This window comes from Anneissia japonica, unplaced genomic scaffold (assembly GCF_011630105.1).
Source record: "Anneissia japonica isolate Jap-2015-1 unplaced genomic scaffold, ASM1163010v1 scaffold694_len1028156_cov167, whole genome shotgun sequence".
Taxonomy (NCBI): domain Eukaryota; kingdom Metazoa; phylum Echinodermata; class Crinoidea; order Comatulida; family Comatulidae; genus Anneissia; species Anneissia japonica.
The window spans coordinates 889,582-905,179 of NW_022727885.1; the positions used below are offsets into that span (position 1 = coordinate 889,582).

General features: G+C 31.3%; 1 protein-coding gene across 5 annotated transcripts in view; it reads right to left on the minus strand.

The window, feature by feature from the left end:
• Positions 1-15,598, minus strand: part of LOC117113839 — a 45,466-nt gene that overhangs the window by 18,187 nt on the left and 11,681 nt on the right. Inside the window, exon 1 of one of the 5 annotated variants that reach the window (XM_033257288.1) lies at positions 13,179-13,213. The exons of 1 other annotated variant lie outside the window; for it this stretch is intronic. The gene's annotated coding sequence lies outside the window, so the exon portion shown is untranslated. Of the gene's footprint in view, positions 1-728; positions 868-10,369; positions 10,429-12,867; positions 12,890-13,178; positions 13,214-15,598 lie in introns of those variants that run through there. 3 more of the 5 variants (XM_033257292.1, XM_033257290.1, XM_033257289.1) reach the window with 3 other exon arrangements.

The following is a 15,598-nucleotide window of genomic DNA, read 5'->3' on the forward strand; positions in this document are numbered from 1 at the left end:
GTCTAACATTATTATAGTATTATTATATACGAAGTGCATATCATACGAGAATAAAAGTTTCACCGAGAATCGAACCCGGGACCATTCATTCAAGAAAATTTAAACCGGTAGAATCCGAAAGATTTGTGGTTGATTGAAATATTGGTACTATTTATCATTATTCTTTGACCTCGTTTGACATTAAAATGAATCAGCACTGATTGTTTTTATATGGGTGAGACTGCCAGAGAGGCTAAATTTAGTCACACGCATTTGACTGTGAACAAAAGATTAGCAAGTCTGATGTCAAGTAATATAAATTATATGTATATTTGAAAGACAACAAACACTTAGAAATAGCAAAAGAGATAATGCAAAAGGCAAGCAAACACATAAAAAAAAAAAACCTTTGGGGAAAGAGGGGAATGTCCAGCTATATATACAAAAAGTGAACAGGCCTAAGCTGAATTTGACAAATACTTAGAGAAAAAAATATTTAAATTAGTTCAATTAAATTAATCAATTCTTCATTGGATTTCTTTGGTAGGTCAACATTATTAAATGATGCACAGTCAAGTTAAAAGTGTTATGAACTAGTAGGCCTAAACGTCAAGACGATCCATACGAAAAATACACCTAGAAACTAAAACGAACGCATGTATTATAGCCTTGTATGACTGGAAATGTATTCACAGTTGTAAATCTAATCGGTTATTTATTTAAAATGCAGTAACAACAACAAAACTCACTTCTATAAGCAACGATCTGTGACGTGTGATTTACATCTCGTGCCTTTAGCTGTCTTACCTCACAAGCTGGGTTCGTTCTGGCTTCGAGGGGGACATGCCCAGGTGTATAAAGTAGCACACATAATACTATTCATCGTGGCATTAACTATTAGTATTAGGCTAAGGTCAAGTTATTAAAATACAAAGCGAATCAACAATGCATGTAATTTCTATCCACAATCATGTTCCCACTCTAGGCCTATTTGTACCATCCTGTGTTTCTTGTCTGTTGTACCGAGATAACGCCTTACGTTTGTTTACGTTTTGCATATCTTGTGAAAGTGTAGACGACAAATCATAATATCTTTATTAACCTCTAATCGTTTACTCACACTTAAATATTATATGCTTAATTTAACGTACTAATTCCACTACACTGGATTTCACTAACGATATAAAAAGTGATATTTCACGCACAGTAAACTCAATAATTATCGCTAAGATATGCGTTCTATTATCGTTTGCCTTTTTTAACGTGAAAAATATCGAATAATTATTTCATTTTAATTTAGATGTATATAATTTACATCTTCTGTTAAAACGTTCTTGCATAGAAAATTGTAACACAATATGTTGGACCTTAATACTCAGTTTGTATGAAAATATAAACGTAGGCCTAATATGAAGGAAGTTTAATGTAAGTATTTTCGAAAGATTTAACTTTAACTTACGTGTCCAAATATATAGGCCTAAATAACATAAATTTAAGACAAATCTATTAAAATACATCGTCATTACATTTTTCTATGTTTAATGTATTTTAGTCGGCCATTACATGTGAGTTAATAGTAGTCCTATATTGTTATAATTGTTACTATAGAAAGAATTTGAACAAATCGATATATTCCACTGGGTTACATTGTCCTACTTTAGTAATTGTATGCGTACGGTACTGCTGTATTAAAACATATACGTCTTCATCACAATTACTTTGATAAAGTACATTGAACTTCGTCTCTGTCTTTATTACACATAAAGCAACACATAACTCGTTACCTGATATCAAATAATAAGTGTACACACTAATAGCTGCCAACACTCAGGCACATTTTGTGCGTGAAAACATCAAATCAAATAATATCTCTCGTGATTTATTGCCGCATGAATTGCTATGGTTAGTATGGGAGGCAAATTGGGACAAAATACGATGATGCATATACGATCAGGTACATAAATTTAACTTTTGTTATCCTACAATATATTTAAATGAGCTCTGTTAGCCTCGTAATTGGCTGCCATTCAATAAGTATATCAGACATTAAGTTGTCTCGTAGTTTTAACTACCAAAATTAAGTACCGTACTAGTTGAACGTACTGTACGTACAAACACTGTATTAATTGCTATGCGTATTTTTTTTAAAGTAGGCCTACATGAATATATTGCAACAATCATCATATAATGGTTAAATTTGTTAGCTTATACACTGATCTTTGACACACATGGCTCTTAAGCAGATGCATCCTACTCGCGAATATCATATACACATTTAGAAAGAGATAAAAAAAAAAGAGAGAATAAGAGATAGGAGAGAGAAAAATAAGAATATTTTAAACCAAACTGAACATGCTTTAGAGACAACTGGCATACTCAAATAAGGCGACCACTAAAAATATAGGGATCGTTTTATGACACAATCGAATTACTGTAGTTGGTTGATTTCTACTGAATAAACCAAACAGGCATAACTAAATATTCAATTTCAATAGCCTACTTTATGTAAAAACGTTTTTGATGAATGAGTAAATTATTATTCAATATAGCATAATGTATTTAGCATACAAGATTTATATAGAGATATTTCCTTTTGTAGTTTCATTCTTATTGTCCTATAGATTAATTCAGTGCAGTTTTCCATGACAACCTCAATGAAGCAATGACGTTTAAAGATTAATAATTAATTTTCCTGGGTCTGAGTGTATACCAAGTACTGTAATGTAAATTGTCTGTATCTGTAGTGAGGCGAATATATCTTGGTCTTAGGCCCTACAGAGTTTTCAAAATGCTCTATGTTGTGGGTCAAAGTTCGGTATTGGTATTTCCGCGCATTGTTTGATTGCAAATATTCAATATATACTGTAAATAAGTATACCTGAACAATTTGACATCAAAACAGCTCTCTGTGAAATTAAACGATACCGGTATTAGATCCACGAGGTCAAGACCAGTAGGCCTACCACCGTATACTAACAATGGTAGCCAACAGAAAATGCCTGACGTATGCCAAAGGTATACAAGATTTCGGGGCCTATTTTGGACCATTGAGGACTCTGGCCCTGCGGCTGGCATCCCAAAAGCCCCTGTATTAATCTGGCCCTGGTGTATGGAGATAAGCCTAAATTGCACTGTCATGTTATTAATTGCACCCTTTACCTTTGAAACGGCTCACACACTGTGGTACGGCGAAACTTACAAATACAGCAAAATAAACCAGATAAGTAAAGCACACATTAATAATGAAAGAAAGAGCTTAAATTAAATTAAAAAATAAAAATAAAATAAAATTATAACAAAATTACAGTAAAACATTACTGTATAAGATTTAAAAAAAAATTAAATCCTAGTAAATAAGCTAAGGTAGAAATAAGCTTGTAGTATTAAGTTTGTAAAATGAAAAACAAACAAAGTTTATGTACAAAACGTTTTTACAAAGAGCAACAATACCTAGAAAAACTGTACATGTCATAAAATACTTAATTAAGAATGGGGGAGTTTTTGAGTTGTGAACGTTTTTCCCATGCAGCGTTTGTGTACTTTTTACAAACATTGTGAAAAACAGTAGAAGATTTATTACGTAATAAAACAGAATGATGTGCCAAATGTTTACATGGTCATTTCTGGTTATTTCATAACAAGTTAGGCCCCAATTATAGCAACTAAAAACAAGAATATACAGGGGACATTAACACTAAAACATAACCATAACCCTCTACAACCAACAATATGTGAAATAAGTAACATGAAATAAAACGACAGGTATAATAATATATATATATATATATAACGACACTATATCTATGACCTTGATACTCATCGTTTGACCTTTGACTTTACACACAAAAACATGCTTAGCCTTAAACTAATTTCTGTAGACCTATTCAATATCTCTACACCTGAAGGTTCATACAAAACTTTACATATAGCTACTCTAATCATTGATGTTGAACATTATCAACTTTTTAATAAAATTGTTGGTACGCCCTATATAGAATTTTATGAAATTATAAGCGTGCATTTACAATTGTTCGTGAGTTTTGTATTTAAATACCAACAAATTAGAAAATTCTATCCATTTATAATGCTAATGTATTTTATTAGGCTCTCTAAAAGTATTGAATAACGATCTTCACACTTCAGAGGTCAGCGACCTAAGTATGCTGAACTTTATAAATAAGTCACTGAACTTGTAATGATACGTGTGAGAGACTGAATTTCTAGGTAAGATTTATCAAAAAAAAAAAAATATTAGTGACGCGGTGATATGGAGGAAACACGTCATTATTAACTCTTGAGTGAATATTATCGAGCAACCCAATGTAATCAATCAGGGAAGTTTAATGCCTGTGTTATGGTTTTAATTGATCCTTTAAGCTGCGTTGAGTTATGGGATTGTTTAACATGCAGGATCTTCAACAGAAAATTAGTTCTGCTATTCGCGCACCTAATTATTTATTTAACTTTAATTACATATATAAGTATAGGTATATATATATATTATATTTATTTATATAAATATATATATATATATATATATATATATATGTATATAGTGTGTATGTGTGTGTGCATTGAATGATAGTAAATCACATGTGATTATATACCGGTATTCATTATGTATATATTATACATAATGCTATATATTTATTGATTTGAATAGATTTCGTTCGTACGTAACATGATTGAAAGTACCTATTAGTTGCATTTGTCGTTTATTTACTAATACCAGTGATATAATGCCGTTTGTTGCAGTCCAGTTGTCTAGTCCGTCTTTCCTGTTGTCGAAGAACCTCTTCTCTGTATTGTTCAGTATGTACGTATGTCAACGAAAATCGCGTGAACACATTTTGCAAGATGCGACACCGTCGATAAATGATCGTCTACAAGATTAATCAATCACCGGGCACCAACCGTGATTGGAAATTTACGTCAGAGATTAGATTATAGTAAATTAGTTCATCTGTGTCACTTGATTGTTAAATATTTCATTTTTGCTTTGTTCCGGGGTCCCGTTATTCTTTATGTATTTGTTATAAGATGTATTGGTTTGCAAAGCAAAGGCATTGATTAATTACAATTTCCAATAGTAAATGGTATTTTTTTTTTAAAGAGAATGTTATATATACACATTTTGACAGATACAATGAAGAACTGATTTGATTAATTGTTTAATTAAGAAAGAAGAATACTATCCTGATTACAGTTTGGCAGATCGCAATTTAAGTTTGTCAAAATCTATAAATACCTTACAATGATGAGAGTATTTGTACTATGTAGGCCAACATTTTCAAACACAGCAAAACTTATGATAATGGTAATAATAATAAGTTAACTAAATACAAAACTGTAGAACATTCACTTTACATTGCGGTTCATATTTTTAACTTTTGTTAAAGATTGGAAATATATGAAAATATAGGATTTTTTTAAATCAATAATTAAATTTTGCCCTCTTTTGCGAATTGCTTTTCGACACTATATTTCAATTTAATTTCTTATGTCTGCTGAAGAAATTAATTGTAATAATAAATTAATTATAAATAAATTCACTTTTTAATCTTTTTTAACCGTCATTAAGTGCAATAAATAATAAATTAATAATAAATTCAAATCCTAAACTTATTTATATTGTAATATTTGCACTTATTGTATTTTTATATATTTGCACTTATATTTGATTGCTTGCCTTTATGTGTTACTGCAACAAGGAACTGAGTCTCGCATGTTTATTATTTGGTAATAAAGTATAGTCCTATCTGTAGGCCTATCTGTATAAAGATAATTATGATGGTATTATTTATGACACTGTTTTAAATATAGCGTAAGAGACTTGCAAAAGATACATAGGCTATTCAATCAAATTACTGAAAGTTAAACAGCACACAAAAATAACCATGCAAAAAACATATATAAATAATTAAATATTAGATTATTCGTATTAGTAGTAGCGTTAATACAATGGCACCCCATTTAACAGTGTATTATTAAAGCATTGATATTATTATTCTTAGTATTAGTCTTAGTATTATGTCAATATCAGTATCATCATTGATATACGAGTAACCGCTCCTTTACAAACTTGAGTCCTAATAAAGTCATCAAATCGTCTTCATTTTGCCTTTATAATTGGCCTAAGGTATGAACACGTCTCTAATTGGAGATATTCATTATCCGTACATGGATTCATGATGTTGTAAACGGAGTCAAAATTACCTCTCCGGATAGTATAACATTGTTAATTAGATGCTATAGCCTATTAGGCAGACTAGTAAGAGCGATAACGGAGTATAGAAAGCAATTTATAGTATTGCACTTTCAAAAATCCTACCTCCAGCCATCAATTACGTACGGTTATATTCAATTATTTATACAAGAATTAGAATTTATTCAATCTGTAAGAAGCTAAGATACAATTATATCCTTTCATCTGCGTAAAGCACGCCGCTCACAATATTTCTTGTAATCTATATTTTTTTGTTCTCTAATTAATTCACTGCTATCGAAAATAAAATTACAGTAGCCTATTATGAAATGCATTTAAGGGAATTGAATTACTGACATTTTACAGGAAAAACATTGCAGATAGACATATATATCAATGTTTTATGTCTTGAAAACTGCTTTAGAACCACTAAATATGACACTTACAACAATATACTTTTTAAAATCAAGAACACATTTTTATAAGAACACCAGGCTGAAACTGCTTTCAAATAAGAGCAATAAACAGTGAACTCAAATGTTAAAAGAGACTTTTCTTTTTTTATGCTATAAAAACCAACAAATCAAGCTAAAAGTATTAATGTTCAAAAAGCCTCTCAACATTATAAGCCTATTTGCTCCATTATTGTCATAAGATGTGATGTAATCAAAATTAAGTTTGTGCCGAAATACTAAAATAAAATTACCCCTTAAAAAAAAGAAAAAAATAAGAACATTTTTAGCCTGAACTTGTTGAAAATATATGAACATCTAGAATGAAGCATAACAATTGAAACAACTTTACTAATACATTGACCACAAACTGTCAACTAAAATAAATCAGTGATTCATTCATAATTAGTGAATAATACATCACGTGAATAATACCTGAATAAAGTATACAAAGGTGTTACAACTGTGTGTATAAAACGTTTAGTTATCGTACATACTTTAAACAATATTTAAACATTTTACATTTTTCAACAAATTTCATCTTGAAAAAAAAAACAAGATATTATGAAATTACGCAAACAATAGACCCAACATTTAAATAATAATTGCATTGAACTTATTTAATCTTAGATGAACATGGTGCGAGTTCGTTCGAATGGTTTCACTGTTACATAAATCGAATATTTAAGTAATTTATAAAAAAAATAACGCAAAGTGGAAGTAGGGGGTCGGGGTGAACTTTAAGTGTTAACTGAAATCTACAAACCGACCAGAGATGCTGTGGGATTAGTTTTTTTCTGCGTCAGGGAATATGAACGCAATTTTGTTGGAGAGAAAAACAATGTGCTAGGAGAATTATGATAATACAGTGTGATTTATTTTAATGCTTTTCTAAAGCTGTTATTAAGCCTCTACCAGAAAGTTTGAACCAATACTTCAGGCATTTCAAAACTGTCGCATAAGCAAACAAATGTACTATTGAATTATTATTCAGTTACATTTAGAAATACATTAGTCTTCTATGCCGAAGGTTCTGTTTTTAAAATCTGGCACGAAGTTACCGTTATTCCCGGGCGTTTTGTAATTTGTACAGATTATATGATTCTGAAATCGATAATTATAAGCTTCTAAATCGCCAAAGCTTCCGGGGCTTCGTGTCCTAAGATCTAACCGGAATTCGAGCTCAACAATTGTACCATATTGTACCAGAGTTTTGAGTTCCCATGTCATCAGATTGGCAAAATGGTGAGAGGGGTGGGGCTTTCGATGCCTTTTCCCAACCCATCATCGGGCATATTCTGGCGACACCAATGCTTCTAGGGCTTAGAATCACTAACTTCATTTTAGGGCAATTAATTATCAACCCTCTACTCGCCTCCCCTAGTACCCCCTCCCGCCAAATGCAGGTCGTTAATTACCTACAACAGTTGACAAATCCACCTTCCAATATAATTACTCACTATTTTGGCTGCTATCTTGTTATGAAATATGTTTTGTAGCTACGAAAACACCAAGCTTTATATACACTGTATATGGTGCATGGACAGGTGGTTTTAAAAGGAGACATGGCGAAGCTGTAGCACTGGATGCGTGACGCGTGATTCATTATAGAATCTTTAGGCGACCACACACAAGGCCGTCTAGAGACTTTCCTTATATTTTCCGACGATTGAACAATGAATTATTTATGAGCTTAAACATAACATTATTTAAATAACTAAAAAGTATAACACCATAAAAATCGTTGGGTAGGCATATGTAAGCTAAGCATAACAAGGGTAGGCCTATATTTTGTTTCGATGTACTGTAGTAGGGCCCATATTTATCAGATACGACGGTTTCTATTATTTTAGTCGTTAAACCAAACGGATAAAATCATTCAATCGATTTCTACAGCTGATATGCTATGTTATATATTTAAAATATCACTAAATATTATATGTCAGCGTACGCTATTGTTTTTTTTTTTGTTTTTTTGTTTTGTTTTTGTCTTTGTTTTTTTTTTAATTTTTTTTTATTGCACTAGTAACATGTTAAAAGGTGGGGCTTAGAGGAAGGTCCATTGAATATGAAAGTTTAAAATAAATATTGCTGTGCAAGTTGGGATTTGATTAAACTGTCTTAAAAAAAAACAAAAAAACCTCAAAATCCGTTTAAAACATAAAATTGCTTATTGAAGTTTCAAATATTTCATTAATCTCTAATGAGACAATTTTTTAATCATACATTTTTGTCTGATTTACAAACTATTTATAATATGAAAATTCTTATTTTGATTAGGACTATCAGAACTTAAAACTATCTAAACAATTAGCGTATTTTTGTAGATATCTAGTAAACAGCAAGGAAAACAAAACGTTTTCTTGTTTAAATTTTCAATCTAAAAGTAATAAAATGTATACGTATAGCTTGATAATACATTATAAACAATCCGTTTCAATTATTGCTAATCATATTTTTATTACCGTACGGTATTTGTTTGATAAATTATGATTATGACGTTATTTGATATATAAGGGTTGACCCATTTTACGCGTAAATTCAAATGATGTACGGACCCAGTTTCTTAAAAACTGACACATTTTAAGCAAAAATATGAAAAATTTGGACCCATTTTCTTAAAATTTTACCTTTTTTAGGCTAAATTTGGAAATGGAACCATTTTTCATAAAGTGGACTCATTTTATGCATGAAATTGCATAATTGGGACCCATTTTTAAAAATGTGGACCCATTCTTTGTGGACCCATTAGAAAAAGTGTGTGGCACGGACTGCACCAACTCAGTCCCAATAGCTGTCTAGGGCATTGCCTTGAGATTAGAATAGAAGTCAAGCTTCTTAAAAAATAAATCATAAAACCCATCCTTTGTTTTTTTTTTTTTTTTTTTTTTTTTTTTTTTTAATTATAATCCATTTCAGTAAATTGTGTATATATTGCAGGGAAAATTAATTGTAGAAAGGATACATTAAGAACGGTTGACTTCACATGAACAAAAAGCTATTTTAAAATGACCAGGTTTTTTCATTGATTTGTGACAACGTTATGCTGATTAACTGCTTGCCGTATGACCTTGGATGAAGCCTTAATCTAGACAAGTGTCGATAGAATTTGTTTAATATCATGTTTACAGCGTACTGTATCATATTTTCACTATCATCTTGTCAAGACTTTCAATGTTAATCAAGTCTAAATATTATGAAATATGTTGCCACTGTTTGCTGCAAAGTAGTCTTAGTTTGTTAGTCATCTACTGCTCATTAATGATAATAGCAAACAAAATAGTAATAATAACAATAATAATAATAATAATAATAATAATAATAATTTAATAATACTAACAATAATAATGATAATAATAACAATTATTATTACTATTATTATTATTATAACAAACAATAATATTAATATTATTATTATTAATTCATAATAATATTTAAAAAAAATATTTTATTGTATAGTAAAATATAATAATAATAATAATAATAACTATTATTATTATTATTATCATCATAATGATTATTATTACTATGATTTTAAGACATATAGTATATAATACAGAAATGGCTTAGCGATTGCTGTATTTTATATAATGATAATAATAACATAATAATTATTATCATTATTATTTTTATCATAATAATTATTATTACTTTGACTTTAAAACATATGTATTATAAAATGGCATTAGCGATATCTGTTATTAATATTTAAAACAGTGGATAAGGTGCTTGCCTCTGATCTCAAGGTCCTGGGTTCAATTTCTGTCACGGCAGGACTTTTTCTCACGACAAAAACAACTCCACTCAGAAAGCCTTCGCTGATAAAAGCATCACATTTTTTCATTTATTTAAAGAAGGCCCCTGAATATCAGCCGACCTTGTAGGATACGCTGGAAGGGTCACCCTCTATAAATATGGTTAAAAAAAATAATATAATTTATTAAAACACAGTTATATAACAAAAATTATTATTTGTTTAAACAAAGAAAACTTTGAGTAGATGTACTATTTTTTTCAAGCAATATTTTCATAAAAACTGCTTTAATTTTTAATTCTAATTAATCACTTAAGTATGAGGATCAGTATTTAGTGGTATTACTGCTCTCCTTTTTCTAACAATAACAACAACAACAAAAACAATAATAATACTAATAATAATAATAACAATAATAATAATTGTGAATGTATGTAACGCATAATGAGAAGAGTGTTATCAGCTTTTAATTCCGGAAGTGCAATAAATTTAGGTACTATAAACATTTTATTAAAATTATTAAGTTTAAATTCATTGAGGAAAAAACAGTAATTTTAAGTCTCATTCTATCTATTGAGGCCTGACTGATTTATTTTGATTTTCTTATTTTCTTTCTTAGTTAATACCTTTCTTAAATTTATTATTATACCATATGTTGTATGACTATTTGAATATTTGTATAATTGAATAATAATAATAATAATAATAATAATAATTATTATTATTATTATTACTATTATTATTTATATAATTGAATAATAATAATAATAATAGTAATAATAATAATAATTATTATTTTTTTATTTTTTTTATTTTAGCATTTACATAGTCTCACAGCGCTGTTGTCTTGGTCATTGGAGACAGAATCAACCATACACAACGCTCAACTTAACCTCTCCCTGGAGAATATTCCTAGTTACTAATTTTATTTCGAATCATTCACCGTTTTCTAGGTACCGGCACCCATTTATACTCCAGGTTCGAGAGGGGCAAATGCAGACAAAGAGTCTTGCATGTCAAGAACACAAGCAATGTGACGAGCAAATGTCTCAAACCCCCGACCTTCCGATTGAAAGTCCAACGCTTTACACGCTGCACCACGCGCCCAAATGTGTTGAACATATTTTGCCTACATTCAAACTAGACCAACAACCTGTAGATAGAGTTCAAAGCCCCGTTTGTAAAACGAGTTGAATCAAGTTAGCATTTAAAAATCGATACAATTATCAGCACGGAATCATCTCTTTTCGTGCTACATGAGCACAACATCTCCCGAGATTACTACTGCGCGTTTTGAATAGGCCCTAGGGAAATTAAAGAACTTTTAATTCGTCTTTGATAGAGTTGTTCGTAACACGATGCCGACAACGTTGAAACCAAGACGCAGATATTGAATAATATTTGTTTACTGAGCATACACTAGGTCTGCGAACGAGAAAATTGTTACAAATCCCAAATGACACATTAATTTTCATTTGCGAATAACTGGGCGGTCATCTGCATACGCGCTGTCTCTTATACACATATATTGTATTTTTACAATGATGGAACTGAACTTGTGTCGTATAATCCTTTAAGCTAATGTTTAAGATATGCATAGAAATAGTTCATCACACAGAGTGGCCGATCCTGAGCCTATTTGGGGCGTTTCCTTACCTATTTCGGGGAACAGGAGATGATTCTTTTAAATTTATTTCACACTTGGTTAGAGATTTTGTTTGGCTGCTGGTGGGGATAAAGGGAGAGGCATTTGGCCAGGGGTGAGGCCAGGGGTGGTTCAAGGATTTCCCCGACGGGGGGGGGGGGGCCCAAACGGGGTGCCCCAGAGGAAGAGGTAGTTTTCCCTGACGAGAGCAAAGTGGGCGTGGTCGAGCGTCGCTTAAGATGTTTCGCAAGTAATCCAGGGCGAAGCCCCCGAAATTTTTGACAATTTAGGAGTTTTATGTACAAAATACATATAATATTTTTTTATCCCCGACAAATCGTGGTTTTTCTCCCTGACGGGAAAGTGGGGAGAGGGGGAGGTGGAACCAGCTCTCCCCAATGGGGCCCTGCGTAACTTCTACGCATGCGCTGGAATTTTGTGAAGTGGTGGGTGTGGGGGGGGGGTGGTGAGCTGTCTCTTCACCACCCTTTTTTTCTGGCACTAACACTGACGAAACACAGGCGATCTCTCTAAAAAAAAATTTAGGCCTATTCACATCGGGATTTTTACAGCCAAAAAAAGGGGGAAAATAATTTCAACACCCAATAGATCGCAGTAAAAATTCGCGTACATACTTCAGCTTAAATCTCCAAATAATATTAAGAACAATTCTTAATACATCCAACTCAATGACGAATCCTGCTTAACGTAATGATTATGTGTAATATAAATTTACGTTCCAACATGTAAGCCTACTGTATCTTACACTAGACATTTAATCCTGTATAAATAAATATAATAGTATATCAATTAGAAATGGTTCCATACTTACATAAGAACAAACCAGTCTGGAACAAACATTGACATATATATTTTTTTTCAAATTAAGAGATACTTCATATACTGTAAAACGTGTAATGCAGTTATCAGTATTATACATTGAGTAAATTATCACTCAGTCGCGAGGATGTTAAACACATTTACATACAGTGACCAAACTAAAGTTGAGAATTCAGCTTTTAACGAAATAAATTGGAAGCGTAATTCAATAGCCAGACCTAGCTATACATCAACAAATCTGCACCCCTGGTTTGTACACCCTACAATTTTAAGCTAAAACATGACGAAAATGCATCCCCTTACCTGGAGTAGAAGTCTCCCGCTCATCTACTACGAAGTGAACTCGAGAACATCACGAGCCGGAAGAAAACCGGTTGTCATGGCAACTCATTGTTGCAATGAAGAGGCTATTGGATTATGATAGTGCATACATTTTTTTTTAATTTCCAGAACGAACAAGGTGAAGAATGAATAAAAATGGCGTATAAAAGGGCGTCTTACTGAAGCTAAGAAATTCTTAATAATAATATTCATATTCTTTAGACAAACACCGTGGCCTTCTTTAATTGATGTAGACCTATGTAATATTACATGGTTTATTCAATGGATGTTGTCGGCTTTGTGTTATTATAATAATAATTATTAGTATAACGTTATAGGAATATAATTAATCAAAATAATAGTAAAAGGCTTACTGTTGTGTAAATGATCAAATCCTTTTTTTTTCTTTTGTTTTTTTTTTCTTTAAAACGTGATATTACTTTTGACATAATAATTACTGTATTGGTATAGATCTAGATTATGAAATGACGGCATGGTACTATTGGTATTGTCAGTGCATTATGATTATTATTACAGCTGATTCCACCTATAGGCCTATATTATTGCTTACGCATGAGTTCCGGTAATAATAAATAGGCTAACACTACGTTTGACAATCATCGTAATGAGGACTATAGTATCAATAATCTATATAGGCCTACATATTAATGTTATACTACTAATGATATTAGTAACAAAATAATAATAGGCTAATAATAATATTAATAAAAAAAAGTACTAATAATAATACTATGATTTATATATATATATAAGATGTGTATAAGAGACAGGTATATATATATATGATTTATATAGGCCTATGTATAATTTATATTAACATACAATTTTAAAAGTACTACTACTAATAACAATAATAGTAATTATATAATAATAATAATAGTAATAATAATAATGATAATAATAATAACAATAAGCATATTAACAGATTATAATAGGTTAATAATTAGTATTACTAAACGGAATAGTATAATACTATGATTTACTTATGTGTATATATTATTGTGTATATATAATTAAATATAGGCGTACAATATATAATATTTTATATAGTGCTTTCAACATGAACATTTTAATAGATAAAAACTTTAGGTTGAAATTATTACTTATAAACTTCAGGCATAATAGCTCCGTTAGATAAACAGGTGCACTGTGCTACTGTGCGTGTGCTGAACCGTATAAATCTTTCCAGACGACCCCTTTTCTCTGGTTCAATCAAGGCAATTCAACAAAACGACGCATATCTCGGGACGTCAAAGGTTATAACTCTGGAATCGACATTCTAGGCGCACGTGCGTCCCTACACGCTTACACGCTGAACGTCACAAAAACCATAGCAAGCAGACCATAAACCGTCAGCGTACGTGACGAATTACCCGCTCGCGTGTTAGTTGCCATGATAATCGCGCGTCGTGAGGTGATAACAACAAAGGCCTAATTATATTTTGCACTAACATTAGACTGAAATTATATTTTTTATTTTAACATTAGTTTTAACCAATATTGTGCTGTATTGTCGTTCATGAGACATACTTTGAAGAAAAAATAAATATGTCACTTTGAAGAAAAAATAAATACATTTTCTGTATCTACGCAAATTAATGTTCGTTTTGTGCACCTTAGTCCAACATTGTCAAAATGACAGTTTAATGTTATATAAGAAATGAAATTCTATGAAAAAAAAAAAAAAAAAAAAAAAAAAAAAATCGTAAAAGTTCAGTTGCTATAACTTTTCATTTTGTTGGTCAATTTTCACGAATAAAATTGCAGGTTATAGAAGCATTTTACAAGCTCGTGGTCAAAAGAAAAAAAATTAAACAAAATAGTAACTAACACCATAAAACGTATGGCACGCATATACTACTAATTGACGGCTGTACTCGCAACTAGTATCGGATTGTCGATGCCACAGTAAAGATCAAAGGACTGTACGCACACGCTATGTTTGAGAGCGAAGATGTGCGTCTTTTTGTTGAATTGCCTTGGTTCAATTCCACCGGTGGGAAGGCAATCCTCGTCGAAGGGAAAATAAAATGTCTATGTATTTTGTACATATAATTAGACTGAAAAATCGATTAAACAAGCCTTTGACACCCGTAAAATGCTTCGCTCCAGAAACACTTTCGAGAGATTTTGAGCGAGGCCCGACAACACCCACTGTTTTCGTCGGGGACATCGCAAACCTTACCCCCGTTGGGTCCTCGGACCCACCATAGGGCAAATCTTATCACCACCACTGATATTTAATAATTATATTGTATTCAGAATCCTATATACCTACGTCCGTTGGCACATTGGGATTTCCCGCTGATCTCTGAAAAGTTAATTTGTTTAAATAGATGATATGCTTCCCATTCACTACTGATGAGAGAGTATTGTTTTCT